Here is a 7180-nt window from a genome sequence, read left to right on the forward strand (position 1 = left end):
ATTCAAATACTTTCTATGGAGCTCCTCTCTAGTCTTGGAGAAGAGCAGCAGCGCTTCATCTTAGAGGACACATTCAAATACTTTCTATGGAGCTCCTCTCTAGTCTTGGAGGAGAGCAGCAGCAGCGCTTCATCTCAGAGGACACATTCAAATACTTTCTAGCAGCGCTTCATCTCAGAGGACACATTCAAATACTTTCTATGGAGCTCCTCTCCAGTCTTAGAGGAGAGCAGCAGTAGCACTTCATCTCAGAGGACACATTCAAAAACTTTCTATGGAGCTCCTCTCCAGTCTTGGAGGAGAGCAGCAGTAGTGCTTCATCTCAGAGGACACATTCAAAAACTTTCTATGGAGCTCCTCTCCAGTCTTGGAGGAGAGCAGCAGCATTTCATCTCAGAGAACACATTCAAATACTTTCTATGGAGCTCCTCTCTAGTCTTGGAGAAGAGCAGCAGTAGAGCTTCATCTCAGAGGACACTTTTAAAAACTTTCTATGGAGCTCCTCTCCAGTCTTGGAGGAGAGCAGCAGCAGCGCTTCATCTCAGAGGACACATTCAAAAACTTTCTATGGAGGTCCTCTCCAGTCTTGGAGGAGAGCAGCAGCACTTCATCTCAGAGGACACATTCAAATACTTACTATGGAGCTCCTCTCTAGTCTTGGAGAAGAGCAGCAGTAGAGCTTCATCTCAGAGGACACTTTCAAAAACTTTCTATGGAGCTCCTCTCCAGTCTTGGAGGAGAGCAGCAGCAGCGCTTCATCTCAGAGGACACATTCAAATACTTTCTATGGAGCTCCTCTCTAGTCTTGGAGAAGAGCAGCAGTAGAGCTTCATCTCAGAGGACACTTTCAAAAACTTTCTATGGAGCTCCTCTCCAGTCTTGGAGGAGAGCAGCAGCAGCGCTTCATCTCAGACGACACATTCAAAAACTTTCTATGGAGCTCCTCTCCAGTCTTGGAGGAGAGCAGCAGCAGCGCTTCATCTCAGAGGAAACATTCAAATACTTTCTATGGAGCTCCTCTCCAGTCTTGGAGGAGAGCAGCAGTAGTGCTTCATCTCAGAGGACACATTCAAAAACTTTCTATGGAGCTCCTCTCCAGTCTTGGAGGAGAGCAGCAGCACTTCATCTCAGAGGACACATTCAAATACTTACTATGGAGCTCCTCTCTAGTCTTGGAGAAGAGCAGCAGCACTTCATCTCAGAGGACACATTCAAATACTTACTATGGAGCTCCTCTCTAGTCTTGGAGGAGAGCAGCAGCAGCAGTGCTTCATCTCAGAGGACACATTCAAATACTTACTATGGAGCTCCTCTCTAGTCTTGGAGGAGAGCAGCAGCACTTCATCTCAGAGGACACATTCAAATACTTACTATGGAGCTCCTCTCTAGTCTTGGAGGAGAGCAGCAGCAGCGCTTCATCTCAGAGGACACATTCAAAAACCTTCTATGGAGCTCCTCTCCAGTCTTGGAGGAGAGCAGCAGCACTTCATCTCAGAGGACACATTCAAAAACTTACTATGGAGCTCCTCTCTAGTCTTGGAGGAGAGCAGCAAGCACTTCATCTCAGAGGACACATTCAAATACTTACTATGGAGCTCCTCTCTAGTCTTGGAGGAGAGCAGCAGCAGCGCTTCATCTCAGAGGACACATTCAAAAACCTTCTATGGAGCTCCTCTCCAGTCTTGGAGGAGAGCAGCAGCACTTCATCTCAGAGGACACATGCAAAAACTTACTATGGAGCTCCTCTCTAGTCTTGGAGGAGAGCAGCAGCACTTCATCTCAGAGGACACATTCAAACACATACTATGGAGCTCCTCTCTAGTCTTGGAGAAGAGCAGCAGTAGAGCTTCATCTCAGAGGACACTTTCAAAAACTTTCTATGGAGCTCCTCTCCAGTCTTGGAGGAGAGCAGCAGCAGCGCTTCATCTCAGAGGACACATTCAAATACTTTCTATGGAGCTCCTCTCTAGTCTTGGAGCAGAGCAGCAGCGCTTCATCTTAGAGGACACATTCAAATACTTTCTATGGAGCTCCTCTCCAGTCTTGAAGGAGAGCAGCAGCAACACTTCATCTCAGAGGACACATTCAAATACTTCCTATGGAGCTCCTCTCCAGTCTTGAAGGAGAGCAGCAGTAGCACTTCATCTCAGAGGACACATTCAAAAACTTTCTATGGAGCTCCTCTCCAGTCTTGAAGGAGAGCAGCAGCAGCGCTTCATCTCAGAGGACACATTCAAATACTTCCTATGGAGCTCCTCTCCAGTCTTGAAGGAGAGCAGCAGTAGCACTTCATCTCAGAGGACACATTCAAATACTTTCTATGGAGCTCCTCTCCAGTCTTGAAGGAGAGCAGCAGCAACACTTCATCTCAGAGGACACATTCAAATACTTCCTATGGAGCTCCTCTCCAGTCTTGAAGGAGAGCAGCAGCAGCACTTCTACTCCTTGCTTTTAACAATGGGTGGGCGTCTCAATGTCCAGACCCCCCATCTATAAAAACTATGACATACGAAAACTTTTTTTTCTTTTTTAGTCAGTAATATAATAATATTTTTTTTATTTCTATAGCGCCAACATATTCCGCAGCACTTTACATTTTAGAATATATGTTATTTTTCTGAATGATACAAACTGTACATTGCAGTAGAAAAAAATAAATAGTATTTAAAATGAATGTGTTTTTTCCCTCTGCTGTAATAGGATCCTGGAATTCTGAAAGCAGGAAAAGTAAAAATAAACCTGGAATTTTAGCTCGGCCATCCCCAGCCAACAGGGAGATATTACTGTCCCCTATGGAGACCATAGGATGGATGTATGGGGGCCTCAGACACTCAGAATGTTTTAGTTTAGACGTCTCTAGTAAACTTAACTTCTGTTTAATGAGTCGCTGCTTATCGAAAGGGAAAGGTAAAGTGAGGACAGACATGAGCAAACATGAGACGGAAACCTTCAGCGATGAACGATTTTCTGTGTTAAATCTTATATAAAGTCTGGTGATCCACAGCACAGGGAGCAGACAGCGGATTATCGGACTGATAGAATTCTTCCTAAAAATAAAGAATATCGCCATTAATCTTAAAAATAAAGGATATCGCCATTAATATAAAGGCAGTACAATGTGAATCATCCAATTTGGAGGTGACCTCTTAGTAAATAGCGGCCAAAGCAATTACATCTGCTGCATTGTAACAGACGCTCACTCACATGCTTCCAGTTTCCTCCTATTGATCACGAGAGGAAATGGTAGATATTTTTTTCTGGACTTGTTCACACCCAATTGGTAACCTTCCACCCCATTCCCTCAGCAGTTCTTGTGTATACATATACTTGAATGTTTGTTTCCCCCCACGGAAAGTTCAAAGGTGATGTCATCTGAGCCTAACATAAATGAACAGGAAAAATTATGTTCTTGGCAGATACATTGCAATAAATGTCACTTTGCTGACCAGTATTTATATAGCACCCTCATATTCTGCAGCGCATATTACGTACTGCCACAGTACACCACAACTCCTCGCTCCATCTTGTCCAAAACCCAGATTTATGGGGCCTGCACTGTCCCTGTGGGCCATCCCTCTGTTTCGATTTTTCCTCTTCGCCTTTCAAAAGCTACAACTTTTTTTTTTTTAATATACACTACAGACCAAAAGTTTGGACACACCTTCTCATTTAAAGATTTTTCTGTATTTTCATGACTATGAAAATTGTACATTCACACTGAAGGCATCAAAACTATGAATTAACACATGTGGAATTATATACTTAACAAAAAAGTGTGAAACAACTGAAAATATGTCTTATATTCTAGGTTCTTCAAAGTGGCCACCTTTTGCTTTGATGACTGCTTTGCACACTCTTGGCATTCTCTCGATGAGCTTCAAGAGGTAGTCACCGGAAATGGTCTCCCAACAATCTTGAAGGAGTTCCCAGAGATGCTTAGCACTTCTTGGCCCTTTTGCCTTCACTCTGCGGTCCAGCTCACCCCAAACCATCTTGATTGGGTTCAGGTCTGGTGACTGTGGAGGCCAGGTCATCTGGCGTAGCACCCTATCACTCTCCCTCTTGGTCAAATAGCCCTTACACAGCCTGGAGGTGTGTTTGGGGTCATTGTCCTGTTGAAAAATAAATGATGGTCCAACTAAATGCAAACCGGATGGAATAGCATGCCGCTGCAAGATGCTGTGGTAGCCATGCTGGTTCAGTATGCCTTCAATTTTGAATAAATCCCCAACAGTGTCACCAGCAAAGCACCCCCACACCATCACACCTCCTCCTCCATGCTTCACGGTGGGAACCAGGCATGTAGAGTCCATCCGTTCACCTTTTTTGCATCGCACAAAGACACGGTGGTTGGAACCAAAGATCTCAAATTTGGACTCATCAGACTAAAGCACAGATTTCCACTGGTCTAATGTCCATTCCTTGTGTTCTTTAACCCAAATAAGTCTCTTCTGCTTGTTCCCTGTCCTTAGCAGTGGTTTCCTAGCAGCTATTTTGCCATGAAGGCCTGCTGCACAAAGTCTCCTCTTAACAGTTGTTGAAGAGATGTGTCTGCTGCTAGAACTCTGTGTGGCATTGACCTGGTCTCTAATCTGAGCTGCTGTTAACCTGCGATTTCTGAGGCTGGTGACTCGGATAAACTTATCCTCAGAAGCAGAGGTGACTCTTGGTCTTCCTTTCTTGGGGCGGTTCTCATGTGAGCCAGTTTCTTTGTAGCGCTTGATGGTTTTTGCAACTGTACTTGGGGACACTTTCAAAGTTTGCCCAATTTTTCAGACTGACTGACCTTCATTTCTTAAAGTAATGATGGCCACTCGTTTTTCTGTACTTAGCTGCTTTTTTCTTGCCATAATACAAATTCTAACAGTCTATTCAGTAGGACTATCAGCTGTGTATCCACCAAACTTCTGCACAACACAACTGATGGTCCCAACCCCATTTATAAGGCAAGAAATCCCACTTATTAAACCTGACAGGGCACACCTGTGAAGTGAAAACCATTTCCGGTGACTACCTCTTGAAGCTCATCAAGAGAATGCCAAGAGTGTGCAAAGCAGTCATCAAAGCAAAAGGTGGCTACTTTGAAGAACCTAGAATATAAGACATATTTTCAGTTGTTTCACACTTTTTTGTTAAGTATATAATTCCACATGTGTTAATTCATAGTTTTGATGCCTTCAGTGTGAATGTACAATTTTCATATTCATGAAAATACAGAAAAATCTTTAAATGAGAAGGTGTGTCCAAACTTTTGGCCTGAACTGTATATTTTGGTCGATAGAGTTGACCAGAGCATGGCAATTTCACTGTTTTTTATTTTTTTTATTTTTGGCATTCACTGTATGTTATAAATAATGTGATATTTATTTATTCAGACATTTACGCCCGTATCGATCACAAATATGTTGGTTCTTCTTTTTAGATTTTATTTCCGTCTTGGGAAAGGGGGTGATATTAACTTTTATTATGTATATACATATATAATGTTGTAAAGTGGCAGCTGGACAGCTCCTAGATGGGAGATATGTGTAACCAACTCAGTGATGTGAGCCCAGAAGAGTAGGCTCCAGCACCGTTAGTGCTGAGACTTTATTTCAATGGACCTGGATTTTGGGTTCGGGTTATAGGAACGGGTGCAAGAACTGGGTGGGACTGGCTGTTCCCATAGCTCCACCTCCAGGATTAGAAGGGATATTTAAGGCAGTTCAGTTGCCTCAGTTAGTGTCTGGGAGTAGACTTAAAGGTCGTGCTGAAGAAGGTGGTAGAGAAGGACGGCCGAGACTGGGAGTGTCTTTTACCTTATTTGTTGTTGTCCATCAGGGAAGTAACACTACAGGTTTCTCCCCGATTTGAAATGTTGTACGGGTGACATCCCCATAGACTCTTGGATGTAGCAAAGGAGATATGGGAAACTGAGAGTAGGCCCTACAGAAGCATTATAGAGCATGTGGCCTGGATGCAAGACAGGATTGCTAACGTGATGCCCATTTTGAATGAGCATCTCCTCAAAGCGTAATAGGCACAGTCCAGGGTGTATAATAGGTTGGCTCGAGTGAGACAGTTCAACCCTGGGGATCATTTACTTGTGCTGGTGCCCACAGTGGAGAGCAAGTTCCTGGCCAAGTAGCAGGGACTACATGAAGTCGCGGAAAGGGTTGGTAAAGTCAACTATAAAGTTCACCAACCAGGGAAGTGGAAGCCCTAAAAGGTTTACCATTACCATATCAACTTGATCAAACCTTGGCAGGATACGGAACCTCTGGAGGCTCCTTGCTTGATGGCCAAGTCCGACGCCAACATGGAAGACATCAAGGTGGCAGATACTTTGTCGCGTTCCCAAAAACAACAGCCCTGGGATTTGTTGCATCGGAACAGAGATCTATTCTCTGAGTTATCAGGTCTCACTCAGGTCATACAGCATGAGGTTCTCACGGAGCCTCATGTTTGAGTCAACCTGAAGCCTTTTCAGATCCAAGAAGCCTGATGAGAGGTGAAACAGATGTTGAACCTGGGAGTCATTGAAGAGTCCAAGAGTGGCTGGTCCAGTCTTATAGTGTTGGTGCCAAAGCTAGATGGAGAATGGCGGTTTTGTAATGACTACAGGAAGCTCAATGAGGTCTCGAAGTTCAATGCCTACCCTATGTCCAGGGTGGATGAGCTTATTGAGAGGCTAGGACCAGCTCGGTACATCACCACCCTGGACCTCACGAAAGGATACTGGCAGATTCCCCTATCCAAGGAGGTCAAGGTGAAGACAGCCTTATCGACGCCAGACGGATGTAACCAGTACGTCAGGTTGCCTCTCGGGTTGCACTGGGCTCTGGCCACCTTTTAGAGGGCCATGTATCGGGTTCTAGCCCCTCACAAAATGTATTCAGCGGCCTACCTGGATGACATTGTAATGTTCAGCCAGTACTGGGGAAGTCATCTGAGCAAAGTCCTTGATGCTCTAAGGAAGGTGGGCTTAACCATCAGCCCGAAGAAATCTGCCATGGGGATGGAGGAAGCCAAGTACTTGCCCTATGTTGTAGGCAGAGGCGAGACCAAACCACAGATAAAAAAGGTAGAGGTGATCCAGAGTTGGCCACAACTCCTCTCGAAGAAGCAGGTCAGGGTCTTCCTAGGCATCGTTGGCTATTACTGGAGGTTTGTCCCTAACTTTGCCATGATAGCAGCCCCT

This window comes from Phyllobates terribilis, unplaced genomic scaffold, assembly GCF_046119375.1.
Source record: "Phyllobates terribilis strain yellow unplaced genomic scaffold, ASM4611937v1 Scaffold_7__3_contigs__length_470593459, whole genome shotgun sequence".
In the NCBI taxonomy this organism is placed as follows: Eukaryota; Metazoa; Chordata; class Amphibia; order Anura; family Dendrobatidae; genus Phyllobates; species Phyllobates terribilis.